This window comes from Equus asinus, chromosome 29 (genome assembly GCF_041296235.1).
Source record: "Equus asinus isolate D_3611 breed Donkey chromosome 29, EquAss-T2T_v2, whole genome shotgun sequence".
NCBI lineage: Eukaryota > Metazoa > Chordata > Mammalia > Perissodactyla > Equidae > Equus > Equus asinus.
The window spans coordinates 25,353,148-25,371,936 of NC_091818.1; the positions used below are offsets into that span (position 1 = coordinate 25,353,148).

Genomic DNA, 18,789 nt, shown 5'->3' on the forward strand with positions numbered 1-18,789 from the left:
AGAGTATCAAATAGTTTCTGTTATGAGCTGAATTATGTCCCCCCATTTCATATTTTGAAGTCCTAACCTCCAGCGCCTCAGAATATGACTGTATTTGGAGACAGGATCTTTAAGGAGGTATTTAAGTTAAAATGAAGTCACTAGAGTCAGCCCTAATCCAATCTGAACTGTGTCCTTGCAAGGATAGGAAACTTGGACATAGTTACAAAGGGCAGACCATGTGAAGAGACTGGGAGAGGCCGGCTATCTGCAAGCCAAGGAGAAACCAGACCTACTGACACCTTGATCTTGGACTTCTGGCTTCCAGAACTGTAAGATGATCAATTTCTCTCTAAGCCACTCAATCTGTGGTCCTTTGTTACGGCAGCCCTAGCAAACTAGGATAGTTTCCCTTCTGTTTTATTAATAGCCTTGTTTCTTATAAAAGTTACACATTTTCAAGTGGAGAGACTAGAAGCTCCATGAGGGCAGCACCCTGTCTGCTTAATTCACTCCCACATCCAAGGCACCTGCCATGGAGCCTAAGGTGCAGCAGATGTTCAAGAAGTGTGTATAGACTACAGACAAGTTTAAAATTACAAATAAGTATCAGGGAAAAACACAACAGGTAATCCCACTGATCACCAAAAACCATTATTTTTACACAGTATCATTTTTCTCAGCCAATAAATATTCTTCAAAATTATACTTTGCAATGCTGGAGTGGAACTCTAGTAGGTGGACAAACCATAATTTTAAGTATTCCCTTACTGTTAGATATTTAAATTGTTTCCATTTTGTCATTATAAAAAATACCATGAAAGATATCCTTGTAAACATATCATTGTGCCTGTTTTCTCAGAACTAATTTCTAGAAGTGGAGTGACTAAGTCAAATGTACACACATCGTTAAGGTTTTAACATATATGTCAAATATTTACTCTTAAGGGTTTTACCACTTTACCCTCCCATCAGTGTTTTGGGACTCTAGCTTCCAATAATAATTCTAATATTAATTGAGCACTTTACTACATACCAGATGATATGTTAAACACTTTATAAGCATTGTTTTACTTAATTCCCTCAAAAACCCTGTGAGGAGGTTACTGATGTTATCTGCATTTTACAGATAAGGAAGATAATCTCAGAGAAAATAAATGACATGCCCAAGTTCCCTCAGCTAGTCAGAGGGAGAGCTAAGAAGCAAAACCCGCCCCTCTGACTCTATAACTCCCCAGTACCTTCTCCGATACTGGGTATTATTGTTTCTTAGATCTTTGCCAATTTGATAGGCAAAAAAAGATTGCTTAAGGTGCCTTATTGCTTTATTAATTAGTTTGAACTCGTTTTTCTATGTTTTTTGGTCATTTTGTTCTATGGCTTTTTCAAATCTCTGTTCTTTGCTATCCCTGTTATGGGTGTGGAATGCCACAGTGCCGAAATACGGAAGCTGCCACGTACATGATGCTCATGCGGACTCTCGGGAACCAAGGCTCAGCTCAGGTCTTGCTAAAGTTTGAAACAGGTACTTCTGATGACTCATGCAGCCGAATTTCCGGGATACGCTCAGCATCTCATACACAATACGCCTTTGGAGATAACCCGCCCAGCTGCTAATTTTATGAAGCGTTTATCCTTTGCTAACATTGTGAACTGTGTCACTTGAGTGGTGTCCTAATTGTTTTTATTAAATCCAACTTTACTGCTCTTAACAAATCTTGACAGATTTCCCTCAAATTGCAGAAAGAAAGAAAAGAAAGAAGTAAAGTGGGAAGGACACAAGCCACTCTTCCTCAGGCTCGCCTTCACCTTTGTGTAATCACTAAAGCTAAAAATGTTACAGCAGCCCAGGACTGAGGACAGACCACCGAGCAAGGACTCACAATGTGCCTGGTGGTGGTGACAGGGAGCAGGTGGAGAGAGGAAGACTTCTTTTTGTAGTGTGAACCAGCTATTAGCTGAGGAGAAATGTTTACCTTGGAGTTAGGTTCGATGTGTGGGATGGATAATTATATGTTGATGAGCTTAATTTAGGACAAGAGAAGGCACTAATTCATGGCAGACACACAAAGTTCCGATGAGGCTCTGTGCCATTGCGTCCAAGGGGTCCAAGATGTGGGACTGAGTCAAGGTTCAATTGATTAAGCGTAGATCACATCAACAAAGAGACTCAATTAAACGGGAGTTTGAGTCTGGAGAGTAATCAAGAGCCTTCTCCCTATTCGATATTTTAAGTTCCAAATTTAGAATTAGAGTATAGGGAAAACCCTTTAGCTCCCCCCGCCCCAACAACTGGTCTGTTTGTTTGTTTGTGCTAATTTAAAAAGAAAGGGAAAACTTCTGTCCCTGAGACCCAGTTGTTTGGCTCCAGTTCAGAGGACGAATGCATTAAGACGTGTTGATCCTTTAATAATTAAGAGCAGTCTCCAGATTGTTGACCTTCAGCCTTACTCAGCTTATCAGCAGTCGCAGTCACAGTCAGCAGTGTCTGTGGGCAAACCAAGCAGAAGGGAGTTAAACTGTTTAGGTAGCAGCCTTAGTGCTGATGTTGATGGGTCCCCTGGCCATGGCTCCTTCACCTGCTTATGAGCTGCCACTCACAACAGCCAGGTGGTTGATAAAGCACATGCATGGGAATTCCTCCATGCCAAAGTTCCCCCTGGGTCTCTGGAGGAATTGCGTCATGCTGGGAGCTTTAGTTTAGATCATTCTGTAACCACTATCAAATCATACAAAAATTGGAGTTGAAGCTGGTTTAATCAAATTCCAAGGGAAGTATTATTAATATGCAGCTGTGAGCAAACGAATATGTAGCTAGTCTCTTTGAAAGGCTTTATAACAAAAACCAACCAATTAGGATGCCTTTAAAGTAGTTGTAGGAAGCAGTTCATACTCATCATTACTGCCTCCAAAAGAGATCTTACAAAAGAGCATGGCTAATAGAAAGCACATCGTCAAAAACGCGGCTATCATTTTCATCCCATTGGCCTGACTGGCAGGCCAGGGAAGGAATCATGCCTATCCACGCCTTCAGGATGCCCTGGTGCTTCTGCTCTTCTCAGCAAGGGCTCAGGGAGCCACACAGCTGCCCACGTACTTAGAGAAAGATCAGCTAAAGCCCTGCTCAGCCCCGCTCTGCTGTTGACCTGGATAAATCCAGATAACCACTTCATTTTCCCTAAGGGGATAAAAGAAGACCCGCTCAGACACCAGCTGAATGCTATAGTCCACAAATATAATGTTTTATTGAAGTCTGTGAACACAGGTGGACAGGGACACCTGCATTCTCTCTTTTCCAGACACCAGTACGGCATAATTGGGATTCTAAAAAGAGATTAATCTAATAAATGGATCCAAAAGGCCAACTCATTCAAATCCTTCTCCAAAGAAAAGGTTACTATGTCCTAGATTCATATCAATTTTATCTAGGAAATAATTTGTCAGGAAACATCATTTTTAAAAACACAATCAATTTGTGTTATCAGTCATCTTAGCTAAAATGACTTCAGACTTTAAAACAAAACAGAACATTTTTTCCCACAGAAGATACAGCTACTATAGGTTAAGATTGTTCTATAATTGCTCGGAAATTATAAATATATCTGAGTTTAACTAGGATAGTCTTTATCCAAAATTATATCAAGTATAAATACTGTGACTAAATTCTAATTACCAAGAAAAGATAATTACATGCAAAACAAATAGAACTAATCAAAATCATTAGTAGAACTTGCTAATCAATCACTCAAATCCTATTTGGGCATCCAGAAGCCCAAGTGTGTATAGAGCAGGGGGGATGGGCATTAATTAAACGAAGACTTCTGAGAATCCCAGAGATTGACAAAGGGGTGCCAATTTCCATGAATAATGTTTGCAAAAGTGAAATTAGAGATAGTGGTATCAGGTGCTAACATGCTAGTTTCTAAAATACCATGAACAAGGCCAGCCATTTCCTGATGGTTCTTTAAGGTGCTTCTAGCAAAGTTTATCTATATATAGCTTCTGATTGCCACTACACAACTCGAGTGGCTGAGACAAGGAAATATGATCTAAAATAGTTTTGCACTATTTCCTTTCCTCAGAGGAAATGAGTTTTAGTCTTCAAAATTAGTTCCTCAGCTAGTCTCTCCTATTGACCCTTCTCCAGTCAATTTGAGATGCCCCGCACCCTACCTCCAACCCTGAAGGAGAAATCTCAGCTCAGGATGCATTTACTTGCATTTTTTGACACTTTCACTTAACCCCCTTTTTGGTTGTTGGCTTTTTTTTTAAAGCAAAATGCTCTGAAGAGAGCACACACAATACAAACAAACATTCAAAAGGAGTAAACAATGAGAAGGAAGGCACAGAGGAGATTAATTGTGACAAACAGCAGGAGGAGTGGAAAAGTACCTGGATAAAGAAGGGAGAAAATAGTAGACACACGTATGAAAAGTCATTGCAGATGAAGAAAAAGTGTCTGAGCAGTTGCTGGATCCATACAGGTGAAGAGATTTATGGTAAATGAAAGAATTCATCAGCAGGGAGACGACAGAAATGGAAAACTAAAGAGTTCATTAAGGAAATTTAGTTGTATCTATGTTCTAGATATAAGGAAGATTTTTTAAAACATGTGACTATACCCCACTGGGGTGATGTCACAGGAGGCATAATGAAAAGTCAGAAATTTCAGGGGCCAGTCCCATGAGGTCCGTGTGCTCCACTTCAGCAGCCCAGGGTTTCGCTGGTTCAGATCCTGGGCACAGACATAGCACTGCTCTCCAAGTCATGCTGAGGAGGTGTCCCACATAGGAGAACTAGAAGGACCTACAACCAGAATATACAACTATGTACTGGAGGAGCTTTGGGGAGAAGAAGGGAAATAAAAAGATTGGCAACAGATGTTAGCTCAGGGCCAATCTTCTTTAAAAGGAAAAAAAGAAAGAAAGAAAAGAAATTTCCCTATGGCCCAGTGGTAACAAGCTCTGCCCCACTGCGGTGTCACTGGAGTCCCCATGGGAAGCTAGAACTCCCATCTCTGTCCAGGTATAGCAAGGAGCGTCCTTTTCTGGTGTCAACAGAGGCACAGTGGGGAATTTGGACTGCTACTTCCATGTGGCAGTAATGTTTCCCTTCTCCCTGCCAGAGTTCTTTCAAAAACTGCTAGCTAAAACAGAAGATTTGAATAAGATCCAGAGTCTCCAAACATAATACGAAAATATCCAAATTTCAGTCAAAAATCACCCATCATACCAAGAACCAGGAAGATCTCAAACTGAATGCAAAAAGACAATCAATGGATACTGACACCAAGTGACAAGCTGTTGGAATTATCTAACAGATATTTCAAACAGCCATGATAAAAATACTTCAGAGAGCAATTATGAACTCTCTTGAAACAAATGAAGAAACAGAAAGCCTTAGCAAGAAAAATAGAAAGTCTCAGAAAATAATTAGAAGATCATAAAGAAGAACCCAAAGGAAACTTTAGAACTGAAAAATACAATAATTGAAATAAAAATCCCAATGGGTGGACTCAACAGCAGAGTGGAGAGGACAGAGAAAAGAATTAGTGAAGTGGAAAACAGAACAATAGAAATTATCCAATCTGAACCACAGAGAAAAAAATGAAGAGAGACTCAGGGACCTGTAGGACTCTGAGAAAATGTCTAATATTTATGTCATTGAATCCCAGAAGGAGAAGAGAAAGAAGGTTGGGCTAAAAAAGTTCTTGAAGAAATAGTGGCTGAAAACTTTGCAAATCTGGCAGGAGACATAAACCTATAAATCCAAGAAGCTGAGTCAACCCCATCAGGATAAACTCAAATAAATCCATGCCAAAATACCTCTTAATTAAACTTCTGAAAACTAGGGCAAAGAAAAATCATGAAAATAGTCAAACAAAAATAAAATTTTACCTTTGGGGGAAAACTATTCAAACAATAGCAGATTTCTCATCAAACACCGTGGAAGCTTGAAGGAAGTGGCACAACACTTTTTGAGTGCTGAAACAAAAGAATTGGCAACCCAGAACCCTATACCTAGCAAAAATATCCCTCAAGAATGAAGAGGAAATCAAGATATTCTCAGATTCAAGAAAACAAAAATAATTTTTCATCAGCTGACCTACCCTAAAAGGATGGAGAGGAAATTCTCTAAACAGAAAAGAAATGATAAAAGAAGAACCTTGGAACATCAGTAAGGGAGAAAGAACAAGTAAGCAAAACTGTAGGTAAATATAATAGGCCTTCCTTATATCCCTGAGTTTTCCAAACTGTTTTATGATTTTAGCAAAAATAATAATACTGTTTGATGTGGTTCTAAATGTATGTAAAAGAAATATTTAAGACAATTATAGTCTATTCCCATTCACATATTCTGTATTTGCAAATTTGCCTACTCACTGAAATTTATTTGTAACTCCAAAATTAACACTGTGACACTTTTAGTCATTCACAGACAAATGCAGAATGGTGAAAGATTTCAGTTATCAATACCCCTGTTCCAAACTAAGGTCAAACAAAACAAAACTCTACCTTCTTGTGTTAGCTCTCATATAGTAAACAAGTGTTCTTTTTACTCTATTTAGTGTGATGTATTCTGCACTATTTTTGTGCTTTTTGTTCACTGTTTAAAATGGCTTCCAAGTGTACTGCTGAAGTTTTGTCTCATGTTCCTAAGTGCAAGAAGACTGTGATGTGACTTATGGAGAAAATATATGTCTTAGATAAACTTCATCCAGGTGTGACTTATAGTCCCATCAGCTATGAGTCCAATATCAATGAATCAACAACATATATTAAATAAGGTACGTGCCTTTAAACAGAAACACACATAAAACAAGGTTATGTATTGATTGGTTGGTGAAAGCGCAACCTGAGGCTCACAGGAATCTAACTCCGTATTTCCCCTAGAAGCAATGATTTAGCGTTTGCTAATTAAGTTTTCACAGAAACTTTATAGAACATAATGACTATGAATAATGAAAATCAACTGTGTATTATAAACAAGGAAGGGTAAAGAATGTAAAAAGAAGTTAGATTTCCATGCTTAGACTGGTAAAATGATGACACCTAATTATTAAATGTGATATCTAGAGCAACAACTAAATAAGCTATAAAGAGATACACTTGAAAACACCATACAGAAAAATCAAAATGGAATTTCTTTAAATGCTCAAGTAACTCACAGGGGGAAAAATTGAGAAACAAAGAGAAAAAACAGAAAATGAAAAATAAAATAGCTGTCTTAATCCCTAACACATTAATAATTACATTAAATGTAAATGGTCTTTAAAAACTAATTAAAAGAGATTTGACTAATCTCTGCACAGTGAACTAATTAACATGACACAAATATTTACTGTCTGTAAGAAACTCACTTCAAATATAACAATATAAGCAGGTTAAAAGTAAAATGATGGAAAAGATTAATGTATACATTAATCAAAAAAGGTAAGAGTGTCTATATTAGCATCAGACTAAGTAGATTTAGCCAAAAAGAATTACCAGAGAAAGAGAGGAACATTATATAATGATAAAGGGTCAATCCTTCAAAAGGACACAGCAATCCTAAAAGTGTTTGTACAAAACAACAAAGATGCAAAATGTGTGAAGCAAAAAACTGATAGAATTGAAAAAATGACAGAATTCAATTTATAGTTGGAAACTTCAACACTTCATTTTCAACAATTAATAGAACAAGAAGACAGAAAATCAGCAAGGATATAGAAGTACTCAGTACCACCATCAACCAACAGGATCTAATAGACATTTATAGAATACTCCATCCAACAGCAGCCAAAGGTACATTCTTTTCAAGTCCCTATGAAAGATATACCAAAATAGACAAAAACCCAGGCCATAAAACAAACCTCAAAAAATTTAAAAGAATTGAAGTCTTACAGAGTGTTTTCCCCAACCACATGAAGTCAAGTTAGAAATCAATGACAAAGATAACAGGAAAATCTCCAAGACTTGGAGACTGAACAACACACTACTAAATAATCCATAGGTCAAAGAGTAAGTCTCAAGGGAAATAAAAAAAAATACCTTGCACTGAATAAAAATGAAAATACAATATATCAAAATTCACAGGACACAGCTAAAGCAATTTTGAGGGGGAAATTTATAGTACTAAAGACATACATCAGAAAAGAAGAAAAATATCAAATCAATGATCGAAGCTCCTACCTCAAGAACCTAAATGAAGTGCAAAAATAACCCAAAGCAAGCAGAAGGAAGGAAATACAAAGATAGCAAAAACCAATGAATTGAAAATGGAAAAACAATAGAGAAAACCAATAAAACTAAGTGCTGGTTCAATAAAATTGACAAACTTGTAGCAAGACTGAGAAAGAAAAAATACAAATGACCCATATATGTAGGAGTGGAACATGGAATATCACTACAGACCCTGAAGACAGTAAAATAGAGACAGAGGGATACTAGCAACTCTACACACATAAATTTGACAACTTAGATGACAAGAATCACTTCCTGGAAAAACACAAACTATCACAACCCATGCAATAAGATACAGATAATTTTGAATTGCCTTATAATTATTAAGGAATTTGAATTCATAATTTTAAGACTTCAAAGAGAAAATTCTAGGCCTAGAAATCTTCACTGAAGAATTCTACCAAACTTTTACAGAATTAGCACCAATTCTACACAATCTCTTCCAGAAAATAAAAGAGGTGAGAACACTTCTCAATTTATTTATGAAGCTAGTATTACCCCAGTACCATAACCAGGCAAAGACAAAGTACCAATAAATAAAACTACAGAATAATATACTTCATGAAGATAGATGCAACGATCCTTAACAAAATATTAGTAAATAGAATTCAGTAATATACAAAAAGAATTAGACACCATGACCAAGTGGAGTTTATTCTAGAAATGTAAGTCTGGTTCAATATTTTAAAATCAGTCTATATATTCCACCATATTAACAAGCTAAAGAAAAAAATTGCATGATCATATCAATTGATGAAAAAAAGCATATGACAAAGTTTAACACACATTCATTATAAAAGGTCTCAGAAAAATAGGGATAGAGGGGAACTTCCTCAATGTGGTAAAAAAAATCTAAAAAAACCTAGAGTTAGCATTATACTTAATGGTAAAAGACTGAAGGTGTTCCCAAGATTGGGGAAAAGGCAAGGATGTACACTCTCACCAATCTCATTCAACGTAGTGCTAGAAGTTCTAGCCAGTGCAATAAGACAAGAAAAATGAAAAAAATTAAAAGACAGACAGATCAGAAAAGAAGAAATAAAACTGTCCCTATTTTCATGACATGATTTCTTTGTAGAAATATCAAAGTAATCTACAAAAGAGACTCCTAGAACTAATAAGTGAGTTCAGCAAACTCACAAGGTAAACATATAAAAATCAATTGCATTTTTACATGCTAGCAATGAACACATGGAAACCTAAATTAAAAATACAATACCATTCACAATCACTAAAAAAATAAATACTCAGGTGTAAATCTAACAAAACATGTATGGGGTTTGGTATGATAAAAACTAAAAAACAATGATGAAAGAAATCAAAGAAGATCTAAATAAATGGAGAGATATGCCATGTTCATGGATTGAAAGACTTAACAGAGTAAATATGTCAATTCTCTCCAAACTAGTATACAGATTTAATGTAATTTCTACCAGCAAAATTTTTTTGCAAGCATACACAAGATTATACCAAAATTTTGATGGAAAGACAAAGTAACTACAATAACTAAAATAAGATGGTAAAAGAAGATTAAAGTAAGAGGAAGGAGTCTACCTGATTTCAGGACATACTATACAGGTACAATAATCAAAACTGTATATTGGTGAGGGAGTAGACGCATAGATCAATGCAACAGAATACAGAACCCAGAAATAGACCAACACAAACATGCCCAAGTGATTTTTGACAAAGGTGCAAACGCAATTCAATGGAGAAAAGATAGGCTTTTCAACAAATGGTACTGGAACAATTTGACATCCACGGGCAAAGAAATAAATTTCAATCTGTCTCACACTTTATAACAAAATTAAATGTAAGATGTAAAACTACAAAACTCTTAGGAAAAAGTAGAAATTCTTCAGGGTCTAGGCAAAGAGTTCTTAGACTTAACATTGAAAGCACAATCCATAAAGTAAAAATTGATAACTTGGACTTTATAAAAACTAAAAACTTTTGTTCTATGAAAGACTCTACTAAGAAGATCAAAAGACAAACTACAAATTGTGGGAAAAATACTTGCAAACCACATATTTGACAAAGGACTAACAGACTAATGTCTAGACTATATAGGGTACTCTCAAAACTCAACAGATAAAAAAAGCTAAGAATCCATTTAGAACATGAGCAAAAGACATGAAAAGACATTTCACTGAAGATATAAAAATGGCAAATACGCATATGAAAAGATGTTCAGCATGATTAGTTATTAGAGAAATGCAAATTAAAACCATTATGAGACACCCCTACACATATATCAGAATGGCTAAAATAAAATAAATAAATAAATAACATCAAATGCTGCCAAGAAAGCTGAGAAATTGAATCACTCATACATTGTTAGTGGGAATGGAAAATGGTACAGCCATTCTAGAAAAAGTTTTGGTAGTTTCTTAAGAAAAAATGAAACATGCAACTACCATACAACCCAGCAATCACATTCCTGGATACTCATCCCAGAGAAATGAAGACTTATGTTCACACCAAAACCTATACACAAATGTTTATAGTAGATTTATTTTTAATAGCCAAAAACTGGATATGGGTGAATGGTTAAACAAACTTCAGTACCTCCACATCATAGCAACAGGAAGGAATGAACTATTAATACATGCAAGAACCTGGATGAAGCTCTAGAGAATTATGTTGAATGGAAGAGGCCAACCCCAACAATTACAGACTATGTGATTCCATTTATATGACATTCTTGAAGTGACAAAATTATAAAAATGAAGGACAGATTAGTTGTTGCCAGGGATTAAGAAAGCAGGAGGCAGGAGGGCAGTAGGTGTGGCTAAAAAAGAGCAATGTGAAGGATTCTGGTGGTGATGGATGTGTTCTGCATCTTGAGTGTATCAACGTCAGTATCCTGTTGCGATATTTTATTGCAGTTTTGTAAGATGTTACCACTGGGTGAAACTGCATAAAGGAGTGTGGGCTCTCTCTGTATCATTTCTTACAACTGCACGTGAATCTACAATTACCTCAAGGTGAAACTTTTAATTGTAAAATGTATCTGAATATATTGTTCTCCCACAGGGAAAAAGGGAGAAAGAGTCAACACAATTCATTCCAATGAAAGAAATAGTGAAATGATTTTTTCTATAATATAAAGTCATTCCAATATTCCAGACCAAAGTTTAAAAATTGTTCAGGGCAACAAAATTTTGTTCATCAAAATACTTTTAGTAGTCTCTTGCAGTATCTATCTTGCATAATTTTCTATTTCCGGTCTTGGTGTATAGTTGGTGTGCTCAATATTTGTCTGTCTTTATTAGCAAACTAACTAATTTTTGTACTATAATGTTAACTTAAAGATAGAGCACGTCAAAAGCATGGTGATCCCTGGTTGTTTCTGGCTCAGGGGATAGTAGAGTGAAATGGTGGATTTCTTCCTGGTCGCTCTGAGTGGCATCAGCTGGATGCCAGAAGTTCGGTAAGAAGGAAGAAGCAGAGACAGCCATATACTTCACCAGCAATGTAAGCCTGGTCAGGCGTATCGGAGGTGATGGCCATGAAGATCAAAAGGAACCCAAAGCTGGGCAGAAAATAGAAAGGACTTCACCGAAGGGTAGTTTCCCTGAAGCAACAAATGGAAATAGAATTATGAAGTTCAGCCCTCGGTGAAAAAAACCAAAGGTTTCCTTCAATGCCTCTTCATTCACTTTGCATATCCCTTTTGCTTCCACTGGCTTATTTATTCATTCAGCAGGCATTTATTAAGTGCCTACTAGATACAAGGAAGGCATTCTGAGGGAAAGTCAGAGACCTGAAAGGGAAGCTCCTTTCCACTGAAGATTTTATAACCTGATGGGAATGACAGAAATATGAAAACAGTAATGTCAGAACAAGTCACAGTCGACCCAAATGCTAAATGAAACAGTTGTGCTGGCAGCTCAGGGTAACAAATACCCCATTATCGGTAGTTGCTCAGCCCTGTAGATTCCCACTTCTTCCCGATGGTCTGGGTCTCCCACTCTGACTTGTTCTTCCCCAACACAACCTTTCTTATGACTACTCCCTGTTAGGGTTTGTCAGATAAATTAATGCCGATTAAGATACTAATGCCTGATTCTGGCTTAATCTATGATTTTTCCAGATGACTTAATTCGTGGAAATAGATAGATGAAAGCTTCAATTACCTAAAAGTTACATCACAGGAGGGAGGGGGAAGAGCAGAATGTTTGTGAATTAGAGGGACTCTTGGCAGCCCCAAAACTGCACCACAGAGGGGGCTGCCCCCAAAGCAGTCAGTCAGATCAGGAGGATGACGTCGCCTCCAAGAGGAAAGTTCTGCGTAAAGTCTAATTCACCAGAACAGACCTTGAATTTAATGCTGTTACTGCACAGATATTATTAAATCAACTCTAGCTAAAAACCAGAACATTTTCATTTGTCATTAGCTTGAGCCGATTGTATAATGCGCCTCATTAATCTTTCTCACTGAACTAATCTTGGGTTGCAAAATAATTCCGTCTCCTGGATATCAGTCCAATCTTTAGGCTGTAACTAGATCTCTAAAGACTTCCTTGATTGTAATGGACTCTTTCCTTGCTGACGTCACCTGCTACATAAGCAGCAGGATCAATAAAAACGTGGATCTAGAGCATATCTGAAAATAACACATAGGGCAAGGGCCTTTGTTGAACACGTGATGTATGCCAGCTATGTTCACATCCATCATTTCATTTTAATTCATGTAACTACCCGCTGAGATGGGCACTAAATCTTTACTTTGGAATTGCAGTAAGAAGGATTCAGAGAGGTTAAGCGACTTGCCCAAGGTCACGCAGCTACCAAGTGGTGAAGCCAGGATTTAAATTAAGGTCTGTCTGACAACAGAGCTTTATGTTCTTTCCTTTACATCCCATTCCATATGCAGTTTGGGGCCAGGAGAACTAAAATAGCTATTTGTTATTTTCACCAAAGACGGAACAGGAATAAAACAGGAACTAAAACTTGACTTAAGTTTCAAAAGTCGGAAAGGTTTTCCTAAATACTAATAACGCCTGTGAGACATGGGGATGTGTAGCCACAGGATGTCTTTGAGATATATGAGAAGGGACTGGACGTCCTGTCTAAAAGCAGGGGTTGAATTAGAGCAGCTGCTAGGAAAGTTCGCATCTGACGGTCACCTTTCTGTCTCAGCCTACTAGGGTGAGCCTCTTTAAAACCATCCAGCTGCTTCTCTCTGAAGTTAACTTCTGTGTGTTGCCAATGCCTCAAATTGGTCCAAACCAGAGAAGTCATAAGGAGTGTCATCCACAGCAGGTCCTGAAGACAGGCAGGCTGAGGCCACCAAACCTCTTCACCCCTTTGAAGTGAAGAGAAAGACAAATGGAGGGGAGGTAGTTACTAACAATCATCTCTGGTAAGAGGAGAAACGACCATCTGGGCATTCTCTCCGACAACTTCCTGCCACTCCCAATCAAAAAAGAAAAAAAATTGGGGCTGTGCCGGTGGCTTAGTGGTTAAGTTCGTGCTCTCCACTTCCATGGCCTGGGGTACGCAGGCTTGGATCCTGGTGCAGACCTACACACCACTCATCAAGCCATATTGTGGTGGCATCCCACATACAAAAAAATAGAGGAAGGTTGGCACAGATGCTGGCTCAGGGCTAATCTTCCTCACCAAAAAAAAAAAAAAAAAAAAAATGATGAGCCAAGAAATCATCTTTTTGTCCATGGCCACAATTTTCTCCATGCTCCATCCCTTCCTACTTTCATATTTATTCCATTAGTTTGAGCACCAAATTATAAATATAACTTCTATGGCATTTCATTATACATTTAGTCACATGCTGTCACAATTCCTTAGTTTTAAACAATGTACCATTTTCACCATTAAGGTTCAGTAGCAAAAGCCATATGCCCAAAACCACAATTTGTCTCTCTCCTTACAAGTATGAGCAGATGGCCACAGGCCTACCAGGATGATTCAGACTCAATACATGATTCTGAATCATTTCCTTAGATGAGCAGAAGGGGTTCCAGCTTGAACCTAAACTATAGTCATTGTAGGATTCAGACCTTCTGGTCGTATCTGGAAGGTCCCAGTAATGGGATACCAGAGGTCTACATATGCGTGGGATCAAGACCGAAGAGACTGGTAATCATACACAAGCTGGGTTCAAGGTCAAGGCACCACACACAACTGGACAGCTGGAGAGGAAGGAGATGTTGAGCACAGTGCCTTCGCTCAGCACATCCCGCTACCCAATCCCATGTGCCCAGGTGTTTGCTGAGAACCCAAGCCAGCTCTCCTCCGGGCAGAGAAGAGTGATGTTTAGAGACAGAGGAAAGGGTCTCCCCACCCTAGGAGAGCATGCGACAGGGCTTTTGTGTGTCTGCTACAGCGTCTCTGACACAGCATGCTGAATGTCAGTGTGGCTCAACTGAAAGGCAGCGTGACCCTGTGCTGGACACAAAATGGGATGTGGCCATGAGTCACCTCCCTAGTATCTTGGTGGGCATCAGAGCACAGTGCCTCATGTCCCCATGGGGGAGGCTTAGCAGGACAGGGGGAGATGTCAGGCTCTGCAAGGAACCTAAGAGGACAATGCCTGGAAACACCAGATGCCCCTGAGGGTTGCCTGAGATATATGAGGAGGACTTCAAACTGAGAAACTGAAGATCTTACAAGAGTGTGTGTGTAAAGAGAAGAGAAATATCACTGGCTACTATTATCATCACCTTCTTTTTAGCCACTCAGGTTGCCTAGGAAACCCAGGTTACGACCTGCTGTGCTGAAAGCTGCGATAATGGAAGGCTATAACTACAACCAGACCTTGGAGAGAAGGGAAGGCTGTGGGGCACATGACCAGCTATAGGTTCAGGAATTATTCATTACTATGAATTATTATGAGTAGTCTCTCAACATGAGGTAAGTCAAATTAAACAGTTAATTGTTCTTTGTTTCCTCTTTATGAAAAAGAAATTTGCAACTACAGGTTAGAAGCTCTGCTGTTTTCAAATCCAATAGTTTCAAACGTTTTTGGTCCAAAGACCATACTTTCTTTCAAAAGACATTATGGACCATCTGCTTTCCCACTGCCGTTCTAAAAAAGTCACCAAAATTAATGGTGCAATATTTGGTGCGTACATCTTCCTCTTCATTTCTCATCAACATCTTCAGGCAGAATAAATCTAAGCAGATCTCATTATCTTTTTATCAAACTCTGCTCCTCCCTCGGCAGCCTTTATCTTAGTAAAGGACCTTCCCACACATCAATAACCAGTTAAAAAGCTAATTCCAGATGGAACATATACCCTCCCTCTAATGAATAAAAAATATAGCTATAATTCAATAAAACATAGGAAAACCCAATATTATAAAGATGAAATTTCTTCAAAAGCTAATCTACAATTTCAACGAAGTTCAAATCAAAACGTGAACAATATTTTGATGAAACTTGACAAGCCAATTCTAAAGTTCAAAGGGAAGGAAAAATGTGGAAGAATAACCAAGAAAATGTTAGGAAAAGGAAAATGAGGGAAGATTTGCCCCACTAGACAACGAAACTATACTGCAGAGTTTGAGTCCTAACACTGTGACAGAGACACACGAACAAAGAGAGCCCAGCACCAGGCCCATAGGTATGGATGAACGAGGCAGACTAGTGGGAAAGGGGTGGACTGAATCTGAAGTAAATAGTATTGGTACAACTGGCTATGCTTTTTAAAAAGATCAATAATTTATATGTGATTATTTACCCAATTTATTCAAATCAATAAATTTCACATGGATTAAAGATTTAATTACAAAAGCATAAAGATACAACATGTATGAAACTTGAAAACACGCTAAGTGAAAAAAACCAGCCACAAAAGACCACACTTCACTTAGATCTGTCCGGAATGGGCAGAACTATAGAAACAAAAAGTAAATTAGTGGTCGCCTAGGGTGAGGGGCTAAGGAGGTGTTAGGGAGAAATGGAGAGTGATTACAAATGGGTTTGGGGTTTCTTTTTGGGCAGATGAAAATGTTCTAAAATTGATTGTGGTGATGGTTGCACAGTTCTGTGAATATGCTAATAACTATTGAATGGTATACTTCAGGAGAATTGTAAGATATGTGATTTATATCTCAATAAAGCTATTTTAAAAATATATAAAGCTGAAAAACTTCAAGGAAAATATAGGAGAATATGTTTATTACCTTTTACTCAAAATTGCTTCCACATATGCAAACACAAAAACTTTTAAATAAATTGTACTACATGAAACTTTGGAAACTATGTAAGAAAAGACCTTATAAACAAAGTTAAAATCAAACAATAAACTAGAAAAAGTATTTGCAACATATATAAATGAAAAAGAATTGCTATACGGACACACTCTCCTTCACACACATACCAATCAACTGAAATAAACTTCAATCAATAAGGAAAAGACAACCTGATAGAAAATTAGTAATAGTTATGAATGGGACATTAAAGTTTCAAAATCATTCAATCTCATTATTAATTTAAAATACAATCAAAAACAGCATTTTTTAAGCATACAATTGGCAAAAATTGTTTTAAACTGATACTATCCTATGGGCAAGAGTGTGGGAAAATGAGTACTTTCATATATTGTTGTAGGAGTAAGAATTTTTAAAACTTCTTGGAGAGTAATTGTGCAGTCTCTGTTAAGGCTTTATTCACTCATACCATTTGGCTCAGCAACTCAACCCTAGTTATCTGTTCGGGAGACATACGCATACACGTATGTAACAAGCACGTATAAGGATTTTTTCTGGAGTATTGCCTGCAAAAGTGAAAACTGGAAACGTTTTAAACGTGCATAACTTGGAATGCGGTTAAATCGTGATAAGTCTATGTACGGTAGCTTCAAAGGATGGGGTAGATTTCCATTTACTGATGTAGAAACTAATAGCAGTGGTTGGTTGTTTTTGAGGAGATTGCTGTTGATTTTTTGCTATATCTATGTAGATTTTTTTACCAAAACATTATGAATAACTTATATAATTAAATATAAATGAGAACAGGGGCCAGCCCGATGGCATGGTGGCTGAGTTAGCGTGCTCCGCTTCGGCAGCCCGGGGTTTGGGGTTCCGATCCCAGGCGCGGGCCTATGCGCCCTGCTCATCAAGTCGTGCTGTAGCGGCGTCCCCCATACAAAAGAATAGAGGGAGATTGGCACAGATGTTAGCTCAAGGCCAATCTTCCTCACCAAAAGGAAGGAAGAAAGAAAGAAAACAATGATGTGTCATACGTTAGTGAGGAATATTTTGAGAAAGATAGCAAAACCACACTTTGCATTGGTCTCAAGCAGAGATGACCAACTATTTTTTTAAATGGATCAATTTAATTAAAATAAGAGTATTTAAAGAGCCTGTAATCTCACTTCTTGAAATTTTCTTTGAGGAGAAAAATGCACACGTACCCAAAAAAAGGCACCCATAAGGATATCCATTCCACAAATTTTTAGTTAAAAAGAAAATGGACACAAATTAAAGGTTCACATGTGAGGGCATGGTTATATAAATTATGATAAATGCATTAAATAAAACTCACTATAGCCATTTAAAAAGATGATGTAGTTTTGTTTTTTGGGTTTTTTTTTTTGAGGAAGATTAGCCCCAAGCTAACATCTGCTGCCAATCTTCCTCTTTTTGCTGTGTAAGACTGGTCCTGAGCCAACATCTGTGCCCATCTTCCTCTGCTTTATATGTAGGATGCCTGCCATAGCATGGCTTGACAGGTGGTGTGTAGGTCCGAGATCCACACCAGCAAACAGTGGGCCGCCGAAGCAGAACGTGCGAACTTAACCGCTGCGCCACTGGGCCAGCCCCAAGATGATGTGGATTTTTACCTCTGACTTGGAAAATGTCTCAGAACATATAGTGAAGTGAATTGATCAGATAATAGGATAAAATGTATAGTTTCATTTCATTTACATAGAAAGATGGTTTCCATATCTTCTTGAATTTATGTACATAGAGAGTATCTCAAGGGATATTTAATAAAATGTTGATATGGTAATGAAAATTATAAAAATCATTTGTTTAAATTTTTATTAAAAATCTATATATTGAGACTATGTTAAATAACATAATCATTGTTCCCTTTGCTCTTCATTACCCTGTAAATCAAGGACTACTATTATCTCCATTTTTTTAGGCTAGAAATTGAGGATAAAAACATTATACAAGACCCCACACCTAGTTAGTGATGGAGTTAAATTCCATCTTTCTAACTTCAAAGGCCATGCTTTTAAACACTAGCTACTTCTGTACTCCACACATTTTTCTATAGGTATTTAATGAGTGCTTTATGGATTGATGGTTGTTGTGTTATTTATAAGCCTAACAGATGCCAAACACTGGAGAGTTACTGAGAACTGTACAAAGGGATAGTCACGAAGACCCTCATTTTCCTGAAGCACCAGGCCTCTTTAAAAAGGGGCCGATTGAAGATGGCGCACTTGTCCTTCTCTTGCTCGTGGCAAACCCTACTCCTGCCAAGGCCTGGGGGATTCTGAAACTCTACTTGGAAATTCAGCCCATCTGGGGCAGCACACACAACTCACAAACACACACACAATGGCGTTTTTCATGGCCTTTTTGTGACCTCCCTCTTTACTTT

General features: G+C 37.7%; 1 long non-coding RNA gene across 2 annotated transcripts in view; it reads right to left on the reverse strand.

The window, feature by feature from the left end:
• Positions 1-18,789, reverse strand: part of LOC123282124 (uncharacterized) — a 49,415-nt gene that overhangs the window by 13,025 nt on the left and 17,601 nt on the right. The window contains exon 3 of one of the 2 annotated variants that reach the window (XR_011499223.1): positions 2,360-2,467. The exons of the other annotated variant lie outside the window; for it this stretch is intronic. This is a non-coding gene — a long non-coding RNA (uncharacterized lncRNA). Of the gene's footprint in view, positions 1-2,359; positions 2,468-18,789 lie in introns of those variants that run through there. 2 annotated transcript variants of the gene reach the window in all.